General features: G+C 37.0%; 1 protein-coding gene and 1 long non-coding RNA gene across 2 annotated transcripts in view; both read right to left on the reverse strand.

Moving 5' to 3' along the window:
• IL1RAPL1 (interleukin 1 receptor accessory protein like 1) overlaps nt 1-26910 on the reverse strand; it is a 659198-nt gene that overhangs the window by 583811 nt on the left and 48477 nt on the right. The gene's annotated exons all lie outside the window — the stretch shown is intronic.
• On the reverse strand, nt 19071-26908 carry LOC148184786 (uncharacterized). The gene is made up of 2 exons (XR_015771959.1): nt 26579-26908; nt 19071-20374 (listed from the first exon to the last, which is right to left on the reverse strand). It is a non-coding gene; the product is annotated as an uncharacterized LOC148184786 (long non-coding RNA).

A 26910-nucleotide genomic window follows, 5' to 3' on the forward strand; every position in this document is an offset into this window, starting at 1 on the left:
TTTGCTTTCCAAATCATCCCTGTTCTGCCATGCTAAGCAGCATTCCTAAATTCAAGCAAGTTGTGGCTCATGACAAAAAGGAAAAAAAGAAGGAGAGGAGATGATTAAACAAGCAGTAAGGGCTGAAGGAATGGTGCCTGTTTTAAACTGAGATAACCAAAAGCCAATATGCCACCTGTGTCCTGCAGGGCACATTGTGAATGGGAATTCAGTGCAGCCTTTGGAGAGGTTCCCAACCAAATGCATTACAACTTTTCCTATTAAACCTGGTAGTCATTATTGCTTTCCTTTAAAAGTATCCTTAAAAGATACTTTTTATTGACTCTATCCATCATACAAGGTATAGTAAACATGGCAATTTATCTGGAGAAATCTAAGGTTACTCCATGTATCTCTGTATATGAAAATATAATCTATTTTTCCATTTCCATTAAGAAACATACATCACTTAAACATATAAAGGAATTTAAAATGATTCTGCAATGAAAAAGAATCCTGATATGGGCTGAATATTTATTTTCTTAGTCTTGTGCAAAAATATAATGTCAACAATAGTATTTGAACGAAACATGGACTAACAAACATTCATATTTTGCACACTGTTTAGATAGCTTAACATGTTTTTTAAATATTTCACTAAGTGACTTTTTTCTGTACTATGTAATAAGATTTCTGTATTGTGCTTTTTCTATTATGAGGCAAATAAATTGTAGCAGATTGCAGATACCTGAAATTTAACATGTCATTTGCTTGAGGAACCTCTTTTGAACAAACAGATGAACACAGTGTCCTTCTGAACCACAGACTGAAATAGTCCCATAGCTGGAAACTATCCAACACATGTTTTGGGGAACTGCAGAGGCTAAAAAGAGGAAGTACAGATTCAGCAAAGACATACAAAAGGGAGATGATAGTATCTTTCCAATGGTCTCACAGGACCTTGTGGGATCCAGGTCAGCAGAACGTCCTTGACAGTCCCAGATAATCCACCAAGGCGGCTCAGGTAGAAGTGTTAATGCAAATAAAGCAGGAAAGAAAATCCCTGGACAGTGAGGTAGTGAGTTATTTGCTATCAGGGTAAAGGATTGAAGGATGGACAGAGGTCTCTGTTACATTCTAAGAGCCTTTACTTGAGATAAAAAATACATCAACCTAAGTTTAAAACAATCTTATATTATTAGAAGTAGATGCCTCCCTCTTAATAGTTCACAACTCATGGTCATAAAGAAATAAGAACCTGAAACCAAGGAAAGGTTTCTTTCAATAAAAAAATGTAACCAAAGTGGACTTTCCTGATGTTTCCAACATATCTAGTAGGATACATAAGAAATGTGTTCTCATGATGCGAATTAGGTCAATGGATTAATGAAAAATTTGAAACCATAATTTCTTTTCCTGGACAGCAAACAAAAAATATTATAGCAACCTGTCAGCAAACCTAGAGGCAATAATCAAAAAGTTTAGCTCAACAGCAATGTTTAAACAAAGATAGTTGAAAGATGATTGCTGCGTTTCTTAACTTCTAAAGGGAGATGTAGAAGATAATAAATCAATTCTACCTTTTTATAGTCTTAAATACATAAAGAGGAAAAATTCAAAGAATATCAGTGTGATTTTGAAATGCTGCCCTTCCAAATAAAGAAAAAGGCCTTCCTTCCAAATCTGTGAGCATTGGTGACCAACACTCAACTTATGGCACGATTTTGGGATGTGAGATATCTGATACCTAAGTATATCTAAGTATATTCACTTTATGGGTTTGTGGAATTCAAGCTCCTTTTCTGCATATGGCAAGTTTTCCAAGACTAGCCATTTGCAGCAAAACCACAGCAGAACAGCTGGATTCTCTAGTTTCCTACATGAGTACTTCTCTTCCATTTCCTAATTTATGAATGGTGGCAGTTATATAACAACATAATATGTATGTTATAAAAAAAAATAAATCTGCAAGATGTAACTTAAAATAAATGAACTCTAATTTCCAGCTTATGTTAGGATAAAAGCATTTTTTAAAAGGTTGAGTGTTCCTAAATTTTTACAAATAGTTACTTTATAAAATAAGCAAGTTCTTTCTCAGACAATAACAGAATTTTTAAAGTATTTTGACTATCAGTAGACATTACAAGAATTATTTATTTCCAAAAATTCCCTAAGTATTATGTTTCATCTGAGTCACCAATGAGAAAGATATTTTCCCTCAAGATGAGGAAGGACAGAAGGATGTGGAGGATGAAACTACACTGTGGATATTCTCTCAGAACACTTATACACAAAATAATAACCGCCCCTTTACATCACTCAGGTTATCAGTTTGCATCACACCAACATCAATGGTTTTCCACAACTGATACTTGAAACTTGAAACACAGTTTTGCTAACACAAGGTAATCTTAGACCCTTACACATGACCTGTTTTTAATTTAATGCTTACCCTATGCTGCCATTTGACATGTTAGGGAAGTTGTCTGTAATTTACATTACACTTCATACTATATGAGCTCCCTTTGCACTTTAGAGTTGTGAAAAGGGAAAAGCAAGTGTTTCATTTATCCCCTGTCTCTAAGAGAATAACTGACAAGTTCTTTACACTTGTTCAAACCAGACTTTGACAACCTGTTGTCAGATCCTGAGATCAGTACTGAGACTCTTTCCTATAGAAGTGTTAAAACTATTAAGCCAGAACTTGCCTCCTTTTGCTTCTTTTTCCAGGCCCCTGGATTTAGCATGCACAGCTGCACAGCACCTTGTTTTCCCCAGAAATTATAGAGATTGCAGTCATCAAAATAATTGGATGAGGCATTTGGGATATGTGGGTTCAACTCCTTCAAATCAAGAAGACTTACAAAATAATGCTTCCATTTCCTGGGCATGTCCTGTACTTCCATAACACACATTGTGTGCTTTCCAAGGAACAGCTTGTGACTAGCAAAATGTTAACTTGTAAAATAAATGCAGCAAATGTTTATGGGTAGCTCATTCAAAACTATTCAGTTAATTTCTGCCCTGTTGTACTGGGTAGAATGATTCCCATCATAGTCTAAACATAAAAGTGGAGTATTCCATAAAATTTTATCAGCTCCTATTGTGAAAGCCCCCAGGAAGCTTTAAAAGCTCACTAGAAATGCATCTAGTTTCTGCAGAATTCAAAACTTAGCATAAGTGTATTTGCCCATGAATCTATGCTATTGACTGACTACTATTATGCCAATAAACCATAAATACAAAATCTATATTAAGAAAACATTGCTGAGGTTTTACTTCCTTGAGAAATGATGTCTAAAATAAAGGCTTTTTGGTACATTCTAAAAATACATGCAGCAACAGTTGATGCTTATATTATTTACACAGGATTTTGGATTCTAGTACATACTCCCCATATGCACACTGAGAAAGAACATGATCAGTCCCTCTCCAATAGCAGCCAGCACCACCTCTGTAAATGAACTGGGAACACAGTATTTTTTGGGTTACTTCTGACCCACAAGAAGTGACAGTCATCTGTCTGTTCCTGTCACTCAGTTGCTCGAGGCTGTTGAGCTCACACATCGATTGAGGAATTAGAAGTGGATGCAGATGCATGGTAAATTTATTTCACAGGCAGTGAATTTCGTACTGCACACAAATCTTATTAACTCTTCATTGATTATAACACCAGGAGATTAATAAGAGGTATAAGATGTATAGAGGTATTAAGTAAGTTAGAAGTAGAACAGTTTATGGGGTTCCAGTACTTTTTTTTTTCCCTTTTCTTTTTACTTTTTACATTTAATTAAAGGAGATTATTCTTATGAAGAATCATGAACTAGAACTTCCAAAACAAATCCTGTAATGAAAGTGTCCCATTGTTTCAGCAGGATAACCAAAGGCCAATACTCTGGAAAACCAGATAACAAATGGACTTCTACACTTCTTGTTGTTAGATTAGCATTATTTAATTGTTTACATGATGTAAAAAATATATTTATAGTTACATTTAGAGATTAAACAATGTGGAATGAATTGCGTAACTGTTTTAGGTCAGTGACAGTATTGAATATTATGCTGACAGACTACAGAAATCATATATAAAAAAAATAAAACTCCAGAGATACAAATGTAAACTGTCAAATTAAGAAGATCTAATCAACCAAATGCAGGGAGGATGAATAACAGCTGTCTAGGTATTGGCTCTGTAGGAAAGGATCTATCAATTACAGTAGATTAGAAGATGAATACCATTCAGACAACACTTCCTAAAATAGTCATCCTGAGATGTGCACAGAGCAGGGTAATTATAGAACTTTTATCTTTAGGCTCTAAAGATCTTTTAAAAAGTACATTTAACATTAATAATGACTGAGTACAGCTGACCTTGACACTGGGCAGTTGAATAGTTTCATCCCATACTTTTGGTTATATGAAACTCCTCTGAAAATAAGAGTTGGATGTCTATGAAGTCCACACATTCTGGAAAAGACTTCTTCAAAACAAACAAACAAGTAATGTAAGAGTTGTTTAAGAGAGAGAGCAGGAGTGTGAAGCATAGACAGTGGTCAGTTCACCAGTACTGGCAGCAGCCACTGCCCAGAAAGTGTCATGTCAAAACAAATGACGGCACTATAAGGACTCATTCAGCAGCCAGTGCAGTCATAACAGGTAGAAACACTGATTTGTACTCACCTGTTCAACATTATTTGTAGACAATAAGCATTCCTAGAATAAATACTGCCATTGCTGACATTTGCCCACCATTTTGGGATAAGAAATTCTGAGGTGGGTCTAAAGGACATGTGTGCTTCGTTTGCTACAGCATTGTGGCGGTGGGGTGGGGAGGGGAGGGAAGGGAAGGTGCGGGAAGGGAGGGGAAGGGAAGGGCGGGGTGGGGCGGGGCAGGGAAGGGCAGGGCGGGGCGGGGCAGGGCGGGGCAGGGCGGGGCAGGGCGGGGCAGGGCAGGGCAGGGTTCAGAGGAGATGAAAACAAACTCATTACATCAGTGTCACTGGTTTATGATAAAATCTGATTTATGAGAGTCAAAAAAATCAGAAATAAAAGCTTTGTCAAATTAAAGATTTTTAGTTGCGGTATTGTGTCAAGAAGAGACAATCATACTTGAAATGCCCCCATAGTAATTTCCATCCTTAGTCTCACTAGAGAGAACATAGGGAGACTTTAAGAATTCAGAATGAGGTACCTCACAGATCTGCATTAGATCCCCGTTTAAACAAAAGATACAGGTATAACATCCTTGCTCCAGCCAGTGACTGTTATTCATTGCCTTACAAATCCTGCTCACAGCTGTGCACACTTGACTGTTTTGTGATGCCTAATAGCTGCAATCACTGCATACAATGGGGCCCCAGCTAAAGGAGTCAGGACATTCTTTACTGATGTTTGTCCATTCAGGACAGAAGCCTATTTTATGTTTAATGTGTATGCATTGTCAGTAATTTATGTGCAAATGAACAGTTAATGAAAACAAGTGTAAGAAAGTCCGGAGGTTTTAGAAATGGAGGATATTAGCACAGCTCTAATGGAACAAGTATTACCTGCTCATCAAGAAGCTTTTAGCTCTATTATATACAAGCCATTAGATACTGACAGTTTTGACTATTATCTTGTCTCAATCAACTACCTTGAACTTCTTCATTGTAAGGCTGGTGAAGCACTGGAACAATCTGCCCAGAGAAGCTGTCAGTGCCCACCCCTGGAACTGCTGCGGGCCAGGTTGGACAGGGCTTGGAACATCCTGGTCCAGTGTAAGGAGTCCTTGCCCAAGGCAGGGGGAGTGGGACAGGATGATCTTTAAGATCCTTTCCAACCCAAACCATTCTATGATTCTATGAATTTCAATTTGTAATATAAATATTTTTTTTTTAAAATGTGCTTTGGTCCCATGTCAGTAGATTAATTTCCAGCTTTTAAAGTAGAAGTCATGATAAGCATTTAGCATTCTCTGGTATACTCTGGGTTTTATATCTGATGTCAGATAGTCATTGAAACTTTTTATTTTACCTGAAATCTTATAAGCATATGCAGTATTTCAAGATATTTCAGTCTATATATTTCAGTAGATATTTCTAATATCTAAAAACTAATTTGCTACAAGGATTTTTTTTTTTTTAAGTATATATATTTGGACAGGCAAGGTAATTCCCTTAGTTTAACTCTGTGTACAAGTTTTAGTCTTCCTTGCAAACTTAAAGAACAGAGTATCAAAAAATGTTGCTGAAACAAACAGTAGCATAAGCAGGGGACAATTCCCAGAGAAATGGAGATGCTGTCTACCCTGACAAAAACCCAAAGAGTAAGGTTATTTTTAAGCAATTATTAGTTCTATGCATGTTCAGTGTCACCAGGGAAAAATAAATCCCTTTCAATATTACTGATTTGAGGGGCTGTCAATACTAACTACTTTGTCCAGAGAGTGCAGAGGTAGATGAGGAGCTTATGACTCCTACTTACCAGGAGAGCTGACAGCTTATTCTTAGCACTGCTACTAACTGATGCCCACACAGATTCATTAAAGTAATTTAATTAGATATGAATTATCAAGGGTTCTCAATTGTTTACTTACTGCAGGTCAGGCAACTAGTAAAAAACTGTCTCCTTTTTACTCCTTTTTGTATCCTCTCACAAAAACATCTCGCCACTTTTTTTGTAAACAGGATTCATTTACCTTCTTTTTTTTTTTTTCTTTTTTTCTTTTTCAAGAGAACTTGTTAATTACTTGTTAATGAACAGAGTACCCAGGCTTGCGTTCCAACAGAAATCCTCATTGCCTTCTTCTCAGTTTTATGACACAAAGCCTAGAGGAACATATATGATAGTACAGAACTAAGGAACATCAAAATAAACTTTAAACCTCTTCCCAAACTGCATATTTAAAAAAAAAAAACAAAACATTAAACAAATTGTGTGAAGGAGTGTCTTCTGCTCTGAGCAGACTCACTGGGAGCACCATGAGGGCTGCAGGTACCCATGGGCTGGGGCTATTGCAGGGCTTCTAGATGCTAGTGCATCTCCCAAAACAAGACAACTGGGATAAATGTGGGGTAATTAAGGAGCTTTGCATAGAGTTCTAAAGAGAGGGTGAAAGGCAGGAAAATCAGGTTTTAATACCTCACTTTAAATGAAGTGGCTAATTAGCACTGCATGAAACAGAAGGTATGGAAGAAGTCTATGCAAGATGCCATTCAGACTCTTCAAGTTTTAAACGCAGAGACTTAATATAATGAAACTCTACAGCTGTTTGACAGGTGTCCACCAAAAGAAATTTAACTTCAATTGTCACAGGTAGATTAAAAGATTAATTTGTTAAAGTAAAATAAGTCAGCTTCAACATGAAGATTGTAGTGTAGGTACATCCTTATGTTTATTAAATATTTGTCTTTCAAACACATTGAAGGAACATAAATCTTCCCTTGATTTTAATTCCTAATTTTTTCCCATTTTGATCTACGGTTGAAAGATATCTACTGAGCCGTTCTACTTCCACATTTGTCTCTGACTTTGGGCCAGCACTGAGCATACATTTATTTCCCTGAACTGTGTGAGTGTGCTATTCCCTTTTGCTGTAAAAAAGGAATCTTCAAGGAAGCATCAGATGATGTGGGAGAGAAAGAAGAGATGAAAGTAGGTAGCAGAGCTACAGACATCATCACTTAGGTCTGCTAGGACTCAGTAAACCTCTGGTTTAACTTGCTTACAAAGTTCATGATTCCATCCTTTTATCTTGCTGACTAACCTGACCTACTGCAGTGTCTGAGTATAGTTTTGCATCAGCAAAGCAGGTTAGGGGACTGGGCAATGCATTTGTTAATTCTAGATTAATATCCTGGGATATCAGCCAGCAATGAACTGTCTGTATAGCTCACAAACAAGTAGATCTCTTCAGATAAAACAGTCACCATGGAAGAGAATTACATTTTCAGCTTGCTGAGAGGTCCTGCCTTCATACATAAAAAAAGAGTTCTCCCCAAATATCCATTGTTTGTGAAGCAGTTTCTGAATTTAAAAGACTGTATTTGAACCAACAGAGCAGAAACCTTGAATTTAAGGGCATGCTTAGTAAGATTTTTACTAAAAACCTAAATCTTAGTTTGATTAGTTTACAGTATTTTCATTTTGTAAGTAGATGAGGCAAAGTATTTTTCAATAAACGTGGCCTAAAGAAATTTTGGAGTGGTATGAACCAGACCAAACCAGAATGCTGTCAAAGCCATGGGGTTTTTTTCTTTCAAAAAGTAAAAATAAAGAGATAGAAACACCTTCTCTGACCTGCTGGTCACACTTTTTCTTGATACAGCCCAGGACAGCTGGTTTTCTGGGCTGCAATCACACAGTAATGGCTCACGTTGAGTTTCTCATCAATCCATAACCCCAAGGCCTTCTCCTCAGGGAAGCTTTCAATCCATTCTCTGCCCAGCCTGTATTTGTGCTTGGGATGGATCTGTGCTGCTCTGACCCAGGTGCAGGACTTTGCACTTGGCCTGGTTGGACTTCAGTAGGTTTGCACAGACCCACCCCTCAAGCCTGTCAAGGTTCCTCTGGATGGCATCCCTGCCCTTCAGCACACTGACCACACAACACAGCTTGGTGTCACTGCCAAACTTGCTGAGGGTGCCCTCAATCCCACCATCCATGTCACCAACCAAGGTGTCCACCAGCTCTGCTCCCAGTACCAACCCCTGAGGAACAGCACTTGTCAGGTTTCCACTTGGACATCAACCACAACCCTTTGAGTGTGGCCATCCAGTCCAGTCCTTATTCACCAAGTGATCCATCCACCAAATCCATGTCTCCCAATATAAACACATATTTAGAGAGGGAACAGACACTGACATGTACCTGAAGTTGTTGCTCTTATAAGTATTGGCACATGTCAATACTTACAATGAAAATTAGTGAAAAAAGCTTTACTGGAACAATTTAGTAATCCTTTTCTGACATATTTCCTACTGAATTATTAAAAATATATAGTCAAAATTAAATATACAAGATTTGGTTTGTTGGGTTTACCTTACCTGAAATACTTCATGAATCACTTTTTTCTAAACTGTACATTAAATGGAAGCTTTGCAGTGACGTCCATATATTATCTTCTCTGGTTCATCATCCACACAAATTTGATAATAATTTTGCTTCCCACTGTGGAAAATATCTGTATTACAGCTAAGAAAGTCCTTCCTCTGACTGTTGCTAGTTTAGAATTATTTGGTTTACAATTTTCTCAACAATTCTCCATCATTTCTGAACACACATAATTCCCAATGGGAGACTTTTAGATAACAGGGATGACATCCTCCAAATTGTAGCTCCTGTTCATCCCAAGTAGTTGAAAGTTTGGACTGAAGAAGAGCAGATTGCAGGTCTCATTTAAATTCATTAATGCTGTTTTGAAATCATTGAGCTGTTTTATGTATTACAGCAGCTGCTAGTGTAGCTTAAAATAAAATAGGAAGGGACCATTATGCTTTCAATAGAATAGTCTTTATGGGCTTGAATTTGGTAGAGACATCATGCTATCTTTGATGACTGTTCCCTGGATGACTATCTCCCTAACAACAGATGATGCTTGTGTGATATTGTCTGAAACAAAAGGGCTTCAGCTTGTAATCCCACTCTCAGCCAGTTTGATTACCCAAACGTGCAAGACAAGGAGCCAGATTACTGAAAAGAGTTATCCTCTCACCACCACTCCCAAACCAAATCTGAAGATTTTACTCAGAAGAACTTCTTAGAACCCCAGAGACCAGTTTTAGGATTAATAGATCTCTCTTGTTTTCCCTTGCCCACTTTTTAAAGGCAAATTGTTTCCAAGAAGATGAGAATTCCTGTTTTGCTCCTAGAAGCTGAAGCGCTGACCAAAGTCTCTGAAGACAATCTGTAAACACCATCAGAATAAACTCTCACTTTGGATGAGAGCATAGACATAAAAACTCAAGGACTTCTTCAAAATTTATTTTCTTGTCATGATGACCTTTTGTAATTAATTGTTCTCAAATGCATTTGTTTTCCAGGTTTGCTACCCTTCACAAAAATCATGAATCTGATAAAGAAACAACAGTACACATTACTGTTTTTCTGGAAGTCTAAATATTTACTTCACTTGTTACAGCTCAAAGATATTCTCAAGCCATTAGCTCATAGGTCTGTTATTTAGTACAGCTTCAGATAAACATAACATCATATTATTTATTATTTATATTTATAAAAAATAATTTGTTTCTATCAGGGCAGACTCCATCCAGAATATGAAGGGCAGACTTGGAAGGAGAGTGGAAATACTCTTTGACAGCTAAACAAAAAATGATAAATTAAAAAGGAAAAGAATGGAAAAATAAATTAAAAAAAACACTAACAAAAAACCCTGAATGAAAATATTTTCCAGTGTCATGCCTACTCAAAGGCTGAAAAATAGAAGCAAAGCTTATTTGAATATATTCTGAAATACAGCCCTTGTGAGGGACTGAAAGGAGTTAATGAAATGTAATAATTAACCTTCACAAGGGATGTGACACCATGCCTTTATATTTTTATACTTTAGGCAAGAAATCAACAAGATACAGATCTCTCTGAGAGCCCATCTAGAGATTCCATTTTCAAAGTACATTTGTCAAACAGCATCACTTATTTTTAAGCAAAGAACAATGAGTCACTTAGGAAACTGAACCTGAAAAGATCACAGTAATAAAATCTTTTCAAGCTCTCACAAGCTTCAGTTTTTGGGCATGACTTCTAGGAAGGCAAACTTGGAAAATCCTAAATAAGTATGCTAAAATACTGTTTTGAACAATCCTTGACCTTTCAAACAAATCAATTAGTTACAAAAGTGTGAATGCTTTGTTTACAATTGCATCTATATTTTTAGGAAGTGCTAGAGTAAACATAATTTTGGTGTTTAGTACCAGCCTAATAAATTCTGAGTGACACAGCAGAGTGGACAAGAGAATAAATTCACCAAAATTGTAATTAAACGCTAATGTATTTTAAGATTCTAGAAGTGTGGAAAGAAGATATATCAAATTACAAAAGGGCCCAAGAGGAAGGATATGGTGAGCCTTGCAGGGAATACCCATTACTGTGCATCATTCCTTGCAGGCTGTGCTATGGACTCAGCAAGAATTCACTCTGACCCTATCTTTAATATGTGGCATAACTGAATATACCTCCTCTGTTACAAATGGAAGAGGATTTTTAGATTCATGTTTGATTGTCAAATTTTATCCTGAATCTACAAAAGATTTTTGTATTTAGAATAATAACAATAAAAAAGCAAGTTATTATTTTTATTAACTTATTAACTTCTTAACATCTTAATGTTTTATTCCATATTCCTGCTTGTTAAAATGAAAAGGAGTAAATGCTGAATTGTTTCATGTTTAGGATGATAGAAAGATTTCATTTTAATTTCTAGTAAAATTTTTCAGATACACTCATCACTGATTCATTTTAGCATTAAGTGTTTCCCTGTTTTCCTATGCTTTAAGATTTATTGAACATCTCTTTCATTAAAAATCACAAATTACATATATTCTGGGTATTTCTAGATAGAAAATATTTACTATGTATGTTTAAAATAAAAAAGTGCCTGAGCTAAGTGCTAGTCTCTTTAATTAGCTGATACTCAGCAGTAAAAGACACAGTAAACAGTAAAAACTGGAATGAACAGAAAAACTGTAGTCAGAATTTGCTTGATCTCTCCCTTCACCATAACCAAGGGCAAAACAATCAGCAGGCAAAGTATAAATCTGTCAGCTCACAGCAACTGTCCTCAAGGGAATTAAGAATGACCTCCAAAGCAGGCCTTATTCCTAGACAGTTCCTGCTAAACTGAAATAATGTTATGCCATTTTAACAACCTAAATCACATTTTTTATTTCTTCTTTGACATAGCAATAAAAAGAATATGAAAATTACTGGGCTAAGCTTTCAGGAAATCACCAGTGACCCACTTTATAAAAGAATGCTGCCACATTGTCTTGAAATGATTGTTGGGCTTAGAAGTTTGAGAAACTGGTGATTTTTCTAAGGAAGTGTTAGTTTATATTGCTAAACCCACTAAATAGCGACCAATCATTAAAAGTCTTTTTTTAGTTTAATGACATTATTTATCTTCACATGACAAACTGTACTTGGCAGCAGATTTCAAATGTTTAAAAGATACACATCTTCTCACAAAAGCAGAGAATAACCTCCTAACATAGAAAATGTCTGATTTGTATACTGGCAGCTTCCAAGGGCTATTTCAGAAGGATGAGACAGGAGAAATCTAATCTAATAACAGAAACAAAGGAGATCAGTTGGAATCATGACTTTTTCAAAATGCTTATTTTCACAGGATTATAAAATAAAATAAATGCAATGCAGAGAGGAAACACTAGTCTTTCTAAAGTATAATCTCTATGGCAGCACTAACAATAGCTCTTCATTTCATAGAACAGTTTCTAGGCAATCTGATTTTGTTAATTCTTTTTTCTTTTTTTTTTTTTTTTCATCTTTTCCATTATGTCTTTACACCCTACAGCAGATTAAAAGTAGCAAAAAACATGTCCTTAGTATACCGAGGTTGGCACGGTACAGCAGCTGAGAAGTTTCACCAATGGCACCTCTTTGGTGACCTCTGGATAATATGTTCCTCTAGGTAAGGCACCAATATAAATATATTCCTCTAGAGAATGACACAGAACCCATTTATTAGTGTTTTCCTTCTTCTTTCATTTATATGGGAATTGGACAAGAAAGATTTGCTTTCTACTCTCCCTGTGTATTGTCCCAAGGAGACAAGAAAATTAAAATAATATTGAAATAGTTAGACCTCCCTACTCACTTTTAAAAAACTAAAACTTTTTGATGGGGGTTGAGTTTTTCTGAAGGTCAATAGAATATGAGATTCTCCAGTAATTTTTTGGTTCCTAACCTAGAGGAATAAACCACACACATTTCCAGTGGATTTTTGTAAATGAGGAGCTGCTTCCCAGCTCCTGGGACAGAAGTTGTCTTCTTGACTTCTGGCTGTCTTACTTAGAACTTGTTTCTATGAAATACAGTTGTTCCTGTACTCCCCAAACCTTCTCTGGTAGTACGTGTCCCATGGGTTAGTGCAAAATAATCACACAGATCCATGAAATACTGATGAAATGGAAATGGACCAAAAGAGTGAAACCTCTCAGAAGGGATATACTTGTCATAGAGACAGGAGGCTTATAAACTGTATTTAACTATCTGGTATTTAGTTGAGAAAATCTTCATCAGGAACAGAATCAAGCATTTAAACCATTTCAGCCCTTTGCCCAGTGCTATGTGTCCAACATGTTAGACACTCACTAGTTAACATCCTGTCCAGTCTGCAAAATGTAACATTTTCTTTTATTTACTTCTCATCAAAGAAGCTGATATTCTAAGGTTAATAATGTGATGCTAATTTTTCTTAGTAGAAACAGGGAAAATTACATTCTTTTAAAAGTTACATTACTTCTTTTTGTATCCACTCCTTCTCAAAGCACTAAAGGAAGGACTATTTAGTAGCCCACACCTATCTTCTTTCAAAATAAAAATAAAGAATTATGGGGTAAAGGTAAATAATCTTTCTCAATTTATTCTTGCAGGTCTATAGCACTTACTGAAGTTTTAAAGGCGAAGAGAGCTTAATCTCACAACCATTACAGAGACAGGAATACTATTGAGGTGAAGTTCATGGCTGGCTTTTATTATAAAAGAAATATGCTAAGACTGCTTAAGCAATTCTGCTGGCCACAGTGTTCTGCAAATTATGTTTTACAAGCTGTCTAATGCAGATGAGACAGAAAAAGCTGTATCAAATTATTTTTAATACATATAAAGGACTCATATTGAACAAATAATAAAGAATCCAAGTGAATGAGACCTGATGTGTGTAAACAGTGTAGCTGAGCTACCCTCATACAGTATTTCTTCCCATGTTACAGTCAATTTTCTGACTATTATAATAAACTCTTCATGAAGTAAATAAGCAGCTAGAAGGTTTTCATTTATTTGCCAATTTATTTTAAAAAAAAATGTTTGGAGCAAATATTTCTAAATTACAGAGGAAAGTACATTCCAACTATAATAATTCAGATGCGCTTTATCACACCAAGAAAGATAAATTAGTTTTGATGGTAGCAGAACTGCAAAAGAGAAGAGAAGGCTGGTAGTGTTAGATGGGACATGGAGCCGAGGAGTGCAATTTTTTCACCTTTCTCCTTGCAATTTCACCTTAGGGAGGCTGTTGCAAATGTGCACCAGTGTAAGAGAAGTAACACAGAGTTCATTTTTTTGTTTGTATGGGAAATGGAGTAGGGGTACAAGATCTTATCACCTTGGGACAGTCTTGACATATACAGCAGTAATTATACAGCCTGCTAAACAGACTCATGGCCTAAATAGCTGAAAATATGCTGCAGCCAGCTGATATTAAAAATCCACAGTAGCAAGTTTGCATCTAATGAGGTGACATGTACAAGCTTAGCAAGTATTTGGGTCATAGTGTTAGTGGTATAAATTTGCCCTATTTTGCTCACTTGCATGGAGCTGCAGAAATTTCTGTGTCAGAGTGTGAGCAGAGGTACATTCTCATTTTAGTGTGAAGACATACACATTTGATTCAGATGGCCAGGCAAATACCACAGACGTTTTATAAGCAGATTTTATAGAATATGGATAGTAAAATATTTAATTATTCTGCTTCCACAACATTTTGACTGGTATATTTCTGTATTGTTCTTTTGGAATTGACAAAACCAGGAATGATGTTCAGATACCCAAACATAATCCCCATGCATGATAAGACACCTTTGCAAGGTAAGGGCACGATGGTTTTCTCCATCAGCAGTACATCTCTGTCTAATACTGAGATCCCATATGCTCCTTGTAGCTCCTGCCAAAAATCCCACTGTACCGTGGAGAGAAATTCAGCGTGGAGAATTGGAGCTCCCGAAGGACAATGCTTATTGCAATAATACTCTGAGGGGAAATGCTTTGTGGAGCTGGGTGTTTGCAGGAAAACACTCATTAACTCAGTTTGTTCAAGTAACAACGAAGACACCCCCACTCCCAGCATTGCTCCCTTTCTGCTTCACACACACATGCACTTACTCATTCACAAGCGTTTTCCAAAGACTTCTTGACTTACTAATTTTCTAAGAATCATTTAAATACATTCAGTGAAAGATAAGGATATGGTTATGTAGTTAAGTTATTCAAAGGAGGAGAACAAAAAAGGAAACTTCATTCCTTCTTCAACTGGCAGCTTTGTTTAAATGTAAGGCTGCATGTGAAGCATATCCAAAAGCCATATTATGCTATTACCTAATAGCCACTATTGACATGTAAAATCAATTTATGACAGCTATCATAGCAAAGCCAAGCCAGATAATGCACTAGATTGTGCACTATTCACTTGGAAAGTTTTATCATTTTTAGCATCATAGGGAAGACAAATTCTGTGTACAGCCTGTTTGTATACATACCTGTGGGTACCCAGAGATCATGGCACAATATAACCTACAATGCAGCCAGCCTACAATTCTCCTTGAGAAACTAGAAAATTCAGCTTTGGCACTGCTGTTTTGCAAATAGTTGCCTCCAGTTTTGAAAGCGGAATTCTTTGGTAAGGTCTACTCTGGGACAGAGCACTGTTGCAGAACAGTCTGGGGCTAAGTGCCAAATATGACCTCAGTTCTTACCCCAACAATGAAAGTCATTGTTAAGACTGGTACTGAAAATGTTCACATCTTTTTTCTTCTTTCTCCTACCATCAGCAAAAAAATCTATAATCAGACATTTCTTCCTTGAGAACAAGTGCTGTAAAGTGAGGTAAACAGCAAAGCTCTACAGCATTGAAAAGAGACTGATAATATTAAAAACTAGATAGATTTGTTTTTGCATAAAAATTGTTTGGCAGTTTATAATTGGCTCTCTAGTTCTTGAGCCATACCCTTGTATGTACATGTTCACAGCAGGGAGCACTCAGCTAGAAGGTTTTATCAGATGAAGCTAAGGCAAACCTTTAGCTAGAGGGCAGAATACAATTGTCAAGATCCATGCAACCTTAAAGCCTGTGAGTAATTGTGTTGTATCTGGGAGTTTTAACTTCAACAGGACTGTTTGTGCAAGTAAAGATTATACAAGTGGATAAGCATTGTAAGTCAGTCCCAGTATGTGTATTCTTTGAAGTGTACACATTTCTAGAATAGAAATGGGAACATGTCTCTTGCATACAGAAGTAGCCTATTTTTTTTTTTTTTATTTTGCAGCACTGAGGATGTGCTAAAGACAAAATGAAATTATAATGAAATTATATGAAATTATCATATTATCAAAAACTGTATCACTGAAAATTACTTTAAAGCATGTTGTAACTATTCTGTAACATTTCATTGTAACACAAGTTATGCATACAAATTTAATATCTCCAGAATTCCACCTATTTCAGTGAGAATGGAGAGGATATAAACCAGCATAAAACATGTTCCTTCTGCATTCTGTAGGCATGAAATTATAGTATCAAGGAGACAGGAAAGAGATACACATCTCCTTGTATGTTAGAATCTTTACATGACTGATAAGATTGAACAAGCACGGAATAAATCATTTCATTTTCTGTGTACATTGATTTTACTCAGCTTTCAGATTAGTGCTGATAACACAGCAAGAGATTTCAATGAAAATTAAACTAAAGAGACAATGTCTCTCTAGTGTGGAATAAATTAATGCCTTCACTGGGAAAAGCTATATAGCATTCAACAGAAAGTAAATCCCTCACCTTGAAACAGCAATACAAAGTGAGTATACAAAAAGGTGAAAAATAAGAATCAATCCAGTCAGACAGAAGAATAAGAACTAAAAGGTAGTATGTGTTGTGCTAGAACTCTCATACTTTCCAGTGTTTTCCCAAAATCCTTATTTTCCCTTGTCTGGTGAGGAATAAAGTTTGCCTTTGCTTCTTTTTAAGATTCATGATAAACAATTTACATCTTTCCTCAGAGGTAAATATTTTTCATGAAGCAATTATACAAAGGCAAAGGAAGAAAAATATTTCTCTATTCATGACAGCTGTTCTTCCTGTGACCAGGAACATCACAAAGAACAAAAGTACTTACCTCAATTCTCCCTGACAGGCACAAAAAGAAAATAAAAAAATATCTCCTGCATGAATTCTGATAAATACTGGAGAAATTCTATCTTCAGACAACTACAAGTTTTAAATTCATATTCTCTGCTTCATGTCTATATGATCCATCATTTTCCAAGACCTCCTCCACTCTCATATCCCCTTGGAAAACATGCCTCCATGGCACCTCCTGTAACAGCTTGGAGCAGCTGAGAAACAAAATCACCCACAGTGTTGTGATGTCCCTTAATCTTGCAGGTGAGTGTGTGTGATGGGTGGACTTTAGTTCAAACTTAATACTCTAAATTTGTCAGAGCTGAGCTATGGTGTCGCTGTTGGACATGATGTATCGATGTGGGTTCACAGCAAACACAGCACGAATTGCAAGGAAAAGGGGCCTTTATTCTCTGAACTTTTCAGCTTTTATAGGGTCCTACACTACAGGGTTAACATGACTGGGTAAGGGAACATCACCTCTTGTCCCATTGGTGGGACACGAGAAAAAACACGCTATGTACAGTTATGCAGAACTGTTTTGAGAAATCAAGATGGTTTACAAATGTCCTTGAGTGCAAGATCTCCCAAGAAACTGTCCCTTGGGAACAGATCTGCCACTGACAGCCTGCAATTCCCTCAGCCTCAGAGAAAATCAGGTCCACACTATGGCTGTCTGAGAAATCCAGTAAAGCCTAATTATGCTTTGTGTGTCCTATCTTCAGCAGCACCACTTGCAGCTATCTGGCCTCCCTACAGTTCCCTTCCAGCTCCCACCAGAGTTCCCAGCAAAACTCTGGAGCAGGAAGGCAGGTTAGAGACACCACACAACACCTGGCCTTCTTACCTCAGCAGCAAGGCTCTCCAAATCTCTGTGAATGGAACTTGCAAAACCAATGTTAACTCTTTTCCAAAAGTTATTTGGAAACATGTAACAGAATTAGTTTTTCATGATGAATACAGGTGCTAGACACAAATGAAGATTGAACATTTGGCTATCTTCTAGAGCAGTGTAAGATTTTAGTTATTCATGGTAAAACAAAATTCTAATGTTGTTTAAAAATACTCATAAAAATAAAATCTACATTCCTTTTTCTCCATTTTAGGTGAAACTAAGAAGAAATATTGACTTTGTTAACACAGAAACATCCTAACCTTGATTAATCAGGTCAGTATTTTTATGTCAAAAAGGCAGTAGTAGGTAGCAGTACAGAGTTGCTGACTTCTCTAATAGAGATTTACTGGAGTGGCAACATGAGTTTTACTAGTACATATGACAGCTCTTTAATGAAACTATTCACAACTCCACATTTCCATTATTTGCAAGCATCAGTGCCTCGTTATTTATAATAGTTCCTTCTCCTCTAACCTTTTCTGACATCCACAGCTCCTGCTTAGTCTGTGTCATCTGCGCTTCTTAGGGCTCTTTATTTTTGACCAGCTTCCCAAAACCACTTGCTGCTGGTTGTATTTCTTTCTCCATCCACCATACTGTTCATGTTTCTTCCCTTCCTTCTGGCACTACACAATTACAGGATTTCTGTGTGACTGTAAATGTCTTTGCCTATATCTTCAAGCAATGCAGGACCTCCTGGGGGGAACAACTGCAAGCAATTCCTGTTCAATTCCTGCAGTCATAAGCCATGTGAGGTCAGAATAAAAATGCTCTATAAACATGAGCAGTTTTACAGCATATGCAGACTGATTAAACCTAATATGTACTTTCACAGAGGATATGCTACATCTAAAAAAAGCATACTTACTGAACTACAGATTCATCTTCCAAAGCATGAAGATACTATAGAATTTAAAAGCCAATTTTTAGCCAATTAATAGCCAATTTTTAGCTCTTTTTTAACTGGCTGTTGCATAACCTTACTAAAGGTGATCATTGTCAAGATAATCTAAATAATTTTATAACTACTTGTACCCAGCTCTCAGATATGACTCTAGGACAAACTGGAGATAAAAGTTTCACTGACTGAGGAATCATATTCAGCAGCAACATTCAAATAATATCAGCAATTCCTTAATGTTTTACATTGTCCACCATTTCCAAACATAGTCTTTTAATATATATCTACATAGTCCTTTAATATATCTACAGAGAGTTTCCTCTCCTTTAATATGAGAATGAGCAGCATCACAGAGATCAAAGCAATACAAAACATTATGATTTTACTCAGTTTCTGGAAGCAAAACCAATTTTTCTAGAGGTAGAGGTGTATAAGGTCTAAGCATTTTCTTTAGTGTATTTCATGCCACAGCTCAAAATATAGAATCATAGAGTCTGAAAGCATTGACCTGCAGTGGTTAATGGAAACGGAAGTAATTGAATTCACATACAGACAAAACACATTTCTTATGAATATAAAATCTGTTTTCTATATAGAAGCCATCCACATACAGATTGGTAACACTTTAGGGATAAGTTTATTGAAAAGAAAATGAGTTTTCTTTCCTTGCAGCTTAAGAGCTATTATCACATTTTCATACACATCGTTTGACTTCCATTTAGACTTTACAAATCCTGTCCCTTTGAGTATGATGCCTGCTCTCTCTTCATACTGTTTTCTCCTTTCCATGCCTCCCAACATTTCAGGAGTCAGAGGTGTGACTGAAGCTAAATCAGTGAACTCTGAAATTACATTTAGTCTGTTTTACCTTTTTTCTTTCCAGTTCCACATACTTGATTGGGGCTGTGAGAGCTGGATGGGAGAGGAGAAGAAAGGAGTAAAGCAGATAATTTAAAAGCAACACCTTTTGTCCAGGTCAGTCAGGAATCATGAGTTTCCTCAGTCATCAGTTCATAATTCACTGATGGTTTTCTAGACAGCTTTATTCCCTGAAAGAGAGCATACTGTCTCCTTATTTTTACTGCTATTTCAATGGGGGGTTTTGTTTGTTTGTTTGTTTTTTAAACTAAGCCTGAAGGTTATTACAGTTTGCCATGCTCCTCACTGACAACAAAAGGGGATAAGGCCAACCATAAGGCTTCAAGCCAAACCTTTTGCACTCTTCACTAACTTACACTGATATTAACACACAACTGGGTAGATTTGCAACCTCACTTCTTACAGATAAGGCTTGTTTAAAACAATTTCTTCTTGTGCATTTTCCTGCTGTACAGTGTCACTCTCATTTCAGTGATTTAGAATAACAGAGCTTTATCTTAAACTGTGGCAGCTCAGCACACGCTGCAGGAGGATGACAAGGATCAGTAGACAGCGACAGGAGTGGTGCAGCCTTTGTTCATTACTGAAGTCATTCCTGTGATTGAATACAAAATAGTTATGAGAGGGGGAGCTGACACAGAGATATGCTAGACAAGCAAGGAGAGGGCTTTTTATTATCTCTCAGATTTTTTTCATCCAACAAATATTCATAAAGGTAAGGAAATGCATTCTTTCCTTCCTCTGCCTCTGAAAGGCCTGAGTCATTGCTCCTCCTAAACATTTACCTTCTCTCCCAGTGACTTCCACCTGTTTGAAAACCTTTGTTTCTGATGTTTAGAAAGAAGAGCAGGGGCCCAGAAAGCTTCTAAACATATTATTTAAGATAACAGACCAAGAGCAGAGCACAAAATTCCCACTGAAACACTAATTTTTGAAGTACTTTCTCATAATTTAAGACACACCCCCCAGTAGGAATATAAAAAATTAAGTTCCACACATTCTCCAAGCAATTATGCAGGAAAACCTGGCCAGCTCACAATGGAACCTGGTAAATGCTGCAGTGCTGTCAGCTTCTGGACCTGCCCTGTCTTACCAAGGCTGTCAGACCTGCACAGTGTCATGGACATTTCAGGTCTTGTAAGATGCAGTTGGAAGGTTAAATTCAGAAGTGATTTATCAACCAGCATTACTGAGCTGGGCATTTAATCTAGATCTGTTACAGCAACTGCTGTAACAACCTGTTTGCTTATGGCTCATTGTACCTCTACCACACATTTAATTCCACACAAAAGGATGAAAACAGCAGCACAGCCAAGGACTGGCTGCTGGTTTGCTCCTTCTACTCTGCTCCAGCACCAGCAAGGAGCGTTTGCTTTGCTGAAACTTTGCCTCCTCCCTTTGGAGAAATCTGCTTGGAAGGTACAATGAGCAGCTGGTCTGTACTGAAGATTTAGACAGTACTGAAGTGCCTCAGGATCTAAAGTAAAACCATGTGTGCACTGCTGCTTCCCTTGCCCTGCTGCTGCCTGGCTGAACTGGGACACTTTTGAGGGAAAGAGAGTACTGCTTGCAGCTGGGAGCAAACCCACGGCAAATTGTCAGAGGCAATGGAAAGGAAAGGACCCTTAAGAATTTCACCAGCATTTGATGAAACTCACAGCAGGTTTTCAGGCTGACACCCAGACTGAAGGAATGGATTGTCCTTGCCTTGACAAAGCTGGCATGGGACAGGCTTGTTGTTAAACTTGCTATTATGCACAACAAAAGGATAAAGAGATCCTTCAATGAACTCCATGCTCAACCAGAAATTCAAAGCTCACGTAAATGGAAGGTGTGCATTGCTGGGGTACCTCATGCACTGGCAACAGTGCCAGAAGAAAACCTTTTCTGATTCACCCTAAAGTTCAGACCATTCAAAGAATGAAAGAAATAGAAACAATAATGTATTTTTCTTCACAGAGACTGAAAAAATAGTAAGTTATTTAACTATGGAAGTGGCAGGATGTCTCATAGTGGCCAAAAAAAAACCAAAAACACTGTTTTTTAATGACAGTAAAATTTTCACTGTGTCCTGAATATAAACAGGTAAAATAAGCTAAACTATTCTCTTCTTTCAGCTACAAGTTTTGAAGAAAAAGAGAGATCAGGAGACTGCTGTATTCCTTTATATCATTCCAAATCAAAGTTCTGTAACAGTACATCAACTTTTTAGTTGGTTTAGGAAAAGGCAAAGGAAGACAAATTAATTCATATTTAACTCTCAGTGTTGCAAAATGTTTTCCAGAAAATTGTGACACCCATGGAATATGGTAAAAAAGCACTGTGGTGCTTTCACACTATTATATACGTTATTATTTTACACCATTACGTTAATTAATTGCAGGTTCATTAATCATTCTTGCAGCTGGAGTGTTAAACTTAAATTATGCCAAAAGTGAAAATGAAGTAATTAAACAGTTGCAGTGCTTTTGTGAAGTAAACAAGTTTAAAAAGGTGCTATGCATATATCCAGTGAATTGGGTATGTGTTTAATTCAGTGATGTGCTGCACTCTGGGAACTGTGGTTTACACTTCTGTGAACTATTTTACAGTGACATCCAATGGGTAACTACTGTTCACTGCTAAATCCCTTCACTACCCCTGTGAGACATGATGATGTTTATTAACCAATAATGCTGTGCAGGAGTAGTTTTCTTTTATGTATTGAATTTCTGCTCTATCTCTTTGTTTTGTTTTGTTTTTTTTAATCCCCAATACATCTCCTGTTCCCCTACTTCTCTTCCTGGGTAACCGTATCACTTGAATCTTGCCAGCTCTTCTGTGCAGAATGCACTGTGTTTTCCTTATTAAAAGATATCAAATGTTTGAAAACACTTGCTCAGAGATAATGATAATTACTTGAGTAATGTTATCAGTATACAACACATGTAGAGAAAGTCTTCGCAGAGGCAGAACAGATTAATTTGTATTTCTTGGAGACACTTTCAGAAGTGCTACATTGTTATTCCCTATTGTTATAGCAAAATGAAAAGAAAAGAAAAACAAAAAGCAACTTTGCCCAACCTTGAATTTTGAAATGCAAACCAGGCTTAATCCTGACAGGTACTGAGCTCTCCTATCTCTTGACTGGAGCTACTGTTAATATTAAATTCTCAGAACCTCCCAAAAGCTTAAGGACTGGAAAATTATTTTGCTGAGAAGTGTTCTCCAAATAGCATTGTGCCAGTCCAAACCCATTATTATTCTATTTCTACAATAAAAAGCACATTAGTCACTGATATTTTTTTGATTGCATATGAATGTCAAAACTTTTTAATAAAGATTATGTATCTGATTTCATAAACATGGTATTGCCTGGGTGCCATCAGCTGAAACCAAAGTGTGAGGGAATTATTCACAGTCAGCCAGCTGTAGAAGTAGACATGTTTGGTTTTATTACAGAACAACTTTTGAGCTACATGTACCTATTAATGGGCTTTTTATTCCTATACAACCAGTTCTTGTCTAAACTTTCTACCAGCAGGAAATCTATGAACTTTAGACTTACTTTTTTTTCTTCTCTACAGCTATATGTTCCTATAAATCTTCATTGATTCCTTCAAATATTCCTTCTTTAATGTTTTGTTTACATAAAACGAACAAACAAAACCCTAGTGAACCAAACAAAAAAACCTATAAACCAAACTAATCACCATTGCTTTCATTTGAATCTAACTCCTATGGTTAGAAATGCTGCAATCCATCTTCCTGTTGAAATGTGTGCTGCTCTGAACAGTTCACTCCCTTTCTCTCCCTATGTAGACTTATTTGTTATATTAATTATTCTTGGTCATATAAAATTCATACACCTCTTTTACCACCTCCTTGCCCTGTAACATACCTCTTTCCCTCCCACTTCTCCTTCTCCATATATTGCTTTTTTCAATAGTCTGTGACAAAACTGCTTTAGAGATGACTTCACTCATACCCATTGCTGTGTAAGAAGAATTGCAATCTACAATTAATAGTTTATAATGACAATGGAAATTTAGTTTTGGTTTTATAATCTACTGAATACATATGCATGGTTAAGAAGCTTAAATTACACTCAAATCCTGAAACATACTAATCCTTTGAAATAACACTAAGACTGACTTTCTTTCTTTTTCTTAGTTGTGATCTCACTAGGGACAAGCCTGAAAACCTGAAATGAGCCCTCCATATCCAAGTACGAGTTAAGATGTGATTATAACCAAGCCTAATCTGTATTTCAGTCACTGACCATGCTTGTTTATCTATTCTCAAGTACAAAGTTTTCTTGATGAAAGATGCAGCTTTCCTTGCCTTTCTTATGAAGGGCAAGTGATAACCATAATAGTCATTCTTCTGACATCTCACCAGCCACTCTGTATTTCTTTTCACTTGAAATGCAACGAAGTTTTCATTCAGTGCTATGAATGAAATATATCTCCACTAAGTTATCCTAGGTATATAACATCCTTGATATGATACCTGGCACACCAGCCTTTTGGGCAGCATTGTCTCAGTGCTTTTTAAAGTCCACATTCATTCTGCCTATGGTCTCCTGTGCCTCTGGCACCTTTTCATATGCACATGGGATAATCTGGGTTAGAGAAGACCTATAAAATCATGGAGTCCAATCTCTAACACAGCACTGCCAAATCCATGGCTAATACATGTCCCTAAGTGCCTCATCTACACATCTTTTAAATACCTCCAGGGATGGCGATGCAACCACTTCCTTGGGAAGCCTCTTTTCAATGCTTGATAACACTGTCAAGAGGTTTTTCCTAATATTCGCTCCAGTCCTCCTCTGCCCCAATTGAGGCCTTTTCCTCTAGTCCTATTGCTTGTTACTTGGGAGATGAGACCTCTCCCCACCTCTCTACCACTTCCCTTTGTGCAGCTGAAGAGAGTGATAAGGACCCACAGTGAACCTCCTTTTGTCCAGGTTAAACAACCCCAGCTCCCTCAGCACTTGTGCTGCAGACCTTTCACACACACATACACACACAAGCTTTGTTAAACACCTCAATTCCCACCTTTTGTCTCTCCCTCAATTTTGCACCCCTTCACTTTAATTATATCCTACCCTTGGGAGAGGGGTGGAACACTGTGGTCCATGGATCCATATTCCTTCCCTTCTGCTGCACTAAGGGTAACCCTGCAAACTGGTTCGCTCCAGTGAAGTCCTGTACACATGGGTAACTCTCAGAGCAGTTGCTGCAACCTTTTTTAGCATTCTGTATGTGCCTCATCTATCTTTGTCAATCATTAGACATTTCTTGATCACCATTTTTTTTCCATAAACCTGATTGCTGTAATTATTTCCCCGTATTTTTCTTGAGTCAGGTATTACCTCTTTTTAGTATATGTAATTCATCACCAAAATTTCCAAATACCACAGCAAATAAATTTCTATTTCTATTCCCATTAGTAGTTGTTATGTTCACATGAGAAGAATCCTAAAGCAACTAATCTATAAAACAAACCATAAGCCTGCAAATCGGCAAGAATTCCTTCCACAGCAGACAAAAAAATGCAGAGAAAACTATTCATCTGCTGTCCATTCCCGTTTTCCTCAAAGACTCAAGTTTTATTGCAAAAAGAAATTATTTTAACACAAGATCACTGTATAGTCATGACCTTTATTCTATGACATGACTCCTATACAGTAATATTTTTATTATAATCTACCTAAGGCACTTGCTTTTTCTCCTCCTTTCTATGCTGCATCCAGATATACCATACATGCTACATGTGCTTAATTTTAAGCTCTGGATTTAAGATCCACATGACTACCATTTAGTTCACAAGTATAACAACTAGGTAAAATATCATCATTTTTAAATTTCAGAGAAAATTTGAAAATTGAAAACCCAAATTCAAATTTTCTACTGGTTCTACAATGTATCATATCAGAAGTTCACCAGAACTCTGAGGGTCATTTTTCAGGCTTGTTTTTTGTGATAATGCAATTTAACTGAATCAGTGGTACTTAGTTTTAAGTGTTTTAAGTTAATGTGTTTTAAGGAACATAGGAAAGAAATTAACTTCATCAAATTATAAAGAGAAAAAAAACACTAAATTATTGAAACCAGGAGACAATTTAACAAGACTGAGTGTAATTAAGAGTGTGACTAGGAACTTTGAGAACTGCCTGGAGATGTATCCTAGTTTGGATCAAGTAACCTTTTCCTCATTATGCTCTATTAACCCTGAATATTATTTCTGTTGGGAATCCCACTAACTTATTGCAGTAAGACAAGCTGTAGAATTTGAATAGCTCTAAATTATTACAGATGAACATGCTTTTCTTAACATACTTGCTTAAGTGTATGTAGAACATTGACTACTTTGAACAGCAGTTTCAAATAGTATTTTCCCCTCCATCTCTTGCGTGACAGTCATGGGAATTGAAGGACTATTTTTTTTTTTCCGGGCATGCAACAGCTAATTTTGATACTTTGTAATAAGTCATATATACTTTACTGTGACTGAGTCTGAAAGGTGACTTACTTGAAATCTACAACAGAAGGGGTCTAAACCTTTGGAGTTTTGCCAAATTCCCGTGAAGTCACTCTTAGCTGGTGTGGCAGGTTAAACTTGGCTAACTGACAAGGGTCCACCAAACCACAATAACTCACCACACCCAACAAAACTGTGGGAGAAAATTCAACAGTAAACTTGTGAGTTGATACAGGGACTGGGTATTACTTATCAATTACGATGATGGGCAAAACTCTTCTGATTAATAAGAGAGTAGGATAATGAGAATCGAGACCAAAACTAAACCCACCTTCTTTCTTCTAGAGCTCAACTTCACTTCCAATGTCTTTATCTCCTTCCCCAAGCAGCAGCACAGGGACAAAGGGGATGGGGGCTGTGGTCAGTCCATTTACATTGTTTCTGATGCTTTCTCCTCCAACTCTTCCCCGCTCCAGCATGGGGTTCCACTAATGGGAGGCACATCTTCTGGCACTGCCCCAAGGTGGGTCCATCCCACAGGCTGCAGATCTTCAAACACTGCTCTAACACAGGACACAGTCCTTCAGGAAGAGGCTGCTCCAGTGTAGCTCCCCTGCCACATAACAAGCCCTGCCAGCCAACCTGCTCCAGCACGGGCTTTCC

Source organism: Pseudopodoces humilis, chromosome 2 (genome assembly GCF_049639895.1).
Source record: "Pseudopodoces humilis isolate 2021_Gansu_Grassland_sample_001 chromosome 2, ASM4963989v1, whole genome shotgun sequence".
NCBI classification, from domain to species: domain Eukaryota; kingdom Metazoa; phylum Chordata; class Aves; order Passeriformes; family Paridae; genus Pseudopodoces; species Pseudopodoces humilis.